This window comes from Hyperolius riggenbachi, chromosome 4 (assembly GCF_040937935.1).
Source record: "Hyperolius riggenbachi isolate aHypRig1 chromosome 4, aHypRig1.pri, whole genome shotgun sequence".
NCBI lineage: Eukaryota > Metazoa > Chordata > Amphibia > Anura > Hyperoliidae > Hyperolius > Hyperolius riggenbachi.
Window position 1 is genome coordinate 17,251,516 of NC_090649.1, and position 4,978 is coordinate 17,256,493.

The window sequence follows — 4,978 nt, forward strand, 5'->3', positions numbered from 1 at the left end:
TTTAATGCACATTATTTAATGATTTATAACTTTATAAAACATTAATTTTAAACGAAATACAGTACAATACATTTTTAAACGTTATCCATGCTTATCGTTTAAAACCCCGCGCCCTTTTTTCCCAGCGCCCCTTTTTAACGTACGCGCATCTGATGTGAGTTCAGTTCCAGATACCATATAGTGCACATACTGATATCCCCTGAGGGTTCAAGTACATTTAGTTGCTCCAATTGGACCTGATGTACTAGATATGGCTCACAACAGTGTAGAAACAATAATAGGCATAGTTCACAGTTCATAAGCATGTAAGCTGTATATATATATCTTAGATTGAGTAATAAATATTATACTCATCCAGGCAGGTTGTCACAGCTGTATATTGTATACTGTATACAGTTAATTAACTGTAGCTTCCCTATTCTTCCTTATTTTTAGTCTGGGTTCCATATCTGGATGCCTGCTGTGTTCCGGCCAGTCTATTTCCTAGCCTCTTAAAATTAATGTTGATTTTTCTTTCTTGGTAATTTTGATGAGATTTACAACAAACCATCCTTTATACAGGGGCGTCTCTAGCCATTTTGTCACTCCAGGTGAGAAATCCTGTGCCCCCCAGCCCCATACCCCCCCACTCCTGTGGTTAACCCCACTCCCAAAAATCATAATGCAGCAGCGTTTCAACAGAAAATACACTTATTGCGGCATGGGTTCACCAGAAAATAGTTGTAACGCAGCAGAGCGTTTCACCATAAAATATACTTATTGCGGCATGCACTCACACACAACACACACACACACACACACACTATACACACACACGCACACACACATACACTGCACACAACATACACACTATACACAGTACATACACACACACACACACACACACTACACTATACACACACACACACTATACACACACACACTATACACACACACACACACACACAGATCACACTATACACAGCACACAGTAGACATACACTATACTATTATACTAATCCCGGTTTTCACTACCTTATAGTTTGTCTGAGCCCTTATGCAGAGAAATAATGAGGAGAGAAAAGCTGAAAGAGAGGGATGAAGATGTTTGCCTCACCAGGATAGCACTTTTATTTAGCTTTCCTGTATGACAAGAAGACACAGCCAGCCAGCACTAGGGGAAGAGGGAAACAAAGGTGAATGAAGAAGGCTGGTGCACACCAAGAGTGCTTCAGAGCACTTTTCAAATTTACGGCAATTTGAAAAGCGCTGGGCTAATGTTACCCTATGAGGGTGTTCCCACAGCAGTGTTGTGATCGCAAACATGCTGCAGGTAGCATTTATTGGAGCGATTCTTTCAAAAATCGCTTCACAAAATCGCATTTGCGAATTGCTAGCGATTGCGATTTTGTCGTGCACTAGCCCAGAGATAGGAGGAGTGGAGTGAGACTGAGAATAGCCTGAGATGGAGCAGAGAGCTTATCCGTATTGCAGTCCCACATTACACAGAGGCTAGTTGCTGGTAATAGGACTGCTGTCCCTGCCAGTCTCCCACACAAGTCAGAAAGCAGCCCTCCTGGAGTCTAGGGACTGTCAAAACTTTTCAACCTGTTTAACACATTATCTGCACATGCTGTCATTTTAACAATGGGGAGAGACCAGACAGATTTTTTCCCATGGACCCTTCTCTGCATCATGCTGTGTATATTTACCAGCTTGCCTGCCCTCTAATTGCACTTTTATCAGCTAGCCTAGTGTTTTACAATGCCTTACAACAACAAACCTGAATACAGCAGACACAGGACCAACCCTAAATCACTGAATGAAAGGTGGCCTGGGGGCAGTCAATGCCTGGCTGCTACAGTCTCTACTTCCACGCAGTTACCAGTAGCAGAGAGAGGGACTGAATGAATCTCAGGAGCTGATGCTGTACTCGGATCCCTGACTAGGATGAGTGCCTTCTCTCACTGACTTATTCATTACTGTGGTTCTTTAAATCATTGAGCTGAAGGAAATGAATTAATCAGTCAGTAAATCAGTCATGAGTCAGGCGCCTGCTGCTGCTGTGTAACCTGATCCCTGAGTGAGTTGAGAGGCATTTCTCCTCTCACTACTCAGTTCAGCAGCGCCCTTCCCTCCTCCTGTCGCCCTAGGCAAGAATTTATAGCTGCCTAATGACTCAGACGCCTTTGCCTTTATATATGATTTTGGTGGGAGGACTGTGTGCCTCTCTTGTCCTACACTTTTTCAGTTCCCTACCTGGCTGCCCCCTACCCAACAGGAGAGACCATCTAGTCAATATATAATTTATCTGATGAGCTTTGATATTTATTCTGTTAAAAGCTTAATATATACCTTTAAGAGATTTTTTTTTAAAATGTTACTATTTTGATTTAGTAAGTGATTAAATGTAATCTTTATATGTTGCTGCTGTTGTGGGAGTTGGTTGCTATGCCCCCCCCCCCCAGATTAATGGTGCCCAGTGGCCCCGTAATTGTGGCGACTCCGGTTTGAGGTGCTTGCAACCTTTTGGGGGGGCTGACCCTTGGGGCATGGCCCTGACCTTACATTGGGGTCTCCCATTGATTGGGGTCTATGCCCGTGGGGCCGCGTCCCCTTTTTCATTCCTCCCCCTGCTGGGTTGCCTCCGGGGCTGTCTGGGCATTGGACCTCCGGGGGGGGGGGGGGGTGGCACTCGGGCGGCCGGGGGGGGCCTCAGTGGTCACCTATGCGACACCTGTTTGGCCCAGTATCCTCCTATGTCCATCAGCGTGGGAGCGCTGTGCTTTTTTTGCGCTCCAGGCTGGCTCTGCTGTTCTTCCTGTCTGGCCGCATTACCATCAGCAGCCAGGACGGAGCTCCGGGGCAAGCGTACACGTGGAGGATCAGACATGTTGCACCTTCTTGGTGATGTGGGTGACGTGGTGGGCGGGCTGGGCTGAGGGCGGGACGGGTCTTCCGGCCGCTCGGCGCCATTTCTAGGCCGGCTTCCTCCGCACTAACAGCAAACCACTGAGCTTGCCCTGATGATGCTGGTAGTCTTACCAGTGAAACCGGTTGGCCTTACAGCGCTCATCTTCTGACCAGACACACACGTGGGGGGGTAGCACTTTGGACTGCATATGGACAACTTCAATATACAGCTGTGACAACCTGCCTGGATGAGTATAATATTTATTCCTCAATCTAAGATATGTATATACAGCTTACATGCTTATGAACTGTGAACTATGCCTATTATTGTTTCTACACTGTTGTGAGCCATATCTAGTACATCAGGTCCAATTGGAGCAACTAAATGTACTTGAACCCTCAGGGGATATCAGTATGTGCACTATATGGTATCTGGAACTGAACTCACATCAGATGCATGTTTTATGAATTTATGCACCCACTTTATGTGATGCTTTTTGGCTGAACTATCGCTGTATACCACCCGGAGTTGATGCTGCTTAAGGAATGTTCCTGGCGGACTGTATGCTGAGTTATATCAACTTTGAGTACAACGATATGCTCTTTCTGTGCACCTGTATGTCCTCTTAAAGTGCCCACCACATGATTTGTGTTCTTGAAAGGGTTGGTACTTCTTATCAGCCTACAAATATCCAATAACCAAGTAGAACCCACACAAGGACTAAGTGTTGGCAGACCTGCTTTTTTCTAAATTTGTGGTGTCCAATTAGGGATATACTGTATTTGAGACAGCACCTGCATAAAGATTGTATCCTGGCGGACTCCTCCATTTGTTGGGACCGATACAAAGATTGCATCTTGGTGGACTTTTCCATTTGATCTTGCTTATGATCATTAATACATTGCAATGGACCCTGTATAAGGACCGCACTTTAGTGGATCTGCATGTTGGTTTTAGACACATGGACTCACAATTCAGTGGTCAATACTTTCACAATGGCCATTTGTGTTGAATGCTCTTAGAAAGGGTCTCTAACTGTGAACTGTGTACCATCTAAAAACTGAGGTTATAGATTTTTTGAATAGGGGATCCCCATAAACTTTTTTTGAACTAGTTAGTTCTTATACCATAGAATTGTCCATTGTAGCAATTGGGACCACTAATAGTGGCCGCAATTTCTAAGGCAGCTTCACCCCGATGTGTGTTCTGGTCATTTTAATTAATAATTTTGTATTGTGGTGATTAATAAAAAAAATGTGTAATTTATGATAATAACTTTTCTCCTCCCATTTCTTATGTCATAAAAAATGTATAAAGCGCCAACATATTACGCAGCGCTGAACATTAGTTTAGGTTACAGACAATATTTAGGGGTGACAAACAGCAATATGACAATACAGGAATACAAGAAAGGCCAGATCACACAGCACAGTATGAGTACCAGGTAATGCTTAGTTAGTCACTGGATGGGAGCATGGAGATTAGGGAGGTCTAGCTCACTCAGATCCGTACGATGGGTGTACAGTAATGGCGGTGGATGAACAGGTAGGGGACACAAGGAGGAGAACCCTGCCAAAGGCTTATAATCTAGAACTGATAGTGCAGATAAAATATACCAAGTTAAAGTTCAGTGATTATTATTTTTTTTTTCAATTATAGTTACAAGAAAGCAGTTGTGATAAGTCAGTGAATGACTGTTCTCTTAATAACTTAAGGGACTATCTAAACACAACTCAATCTGCAGAAAGTTTTGCCCATTAATTTACTGTTTTTAAACAATAACACACACTGTACCTGTGTTACTATAATGAGTGTGAGGGTGTTTGAAACTGGTAGCAAATGTATGCAAACTAGTTTCAATACATTACATTATTCCAGTGCTAATACTATCTTCTTATACCAAATGGGACATAAAATAAGTGAAAGCCCACTTTCTTGAACTCATACCGAACATTAATTTGAATTGAGGAGTTAACCAAACTCAAGAGCAATTGTACTTTACCCTAAATCTGAACAGCAGCACTAGCCCCAAATTTAATATATATTTACATATACTAAATGAGTGACACTGTAACATGTTACAAC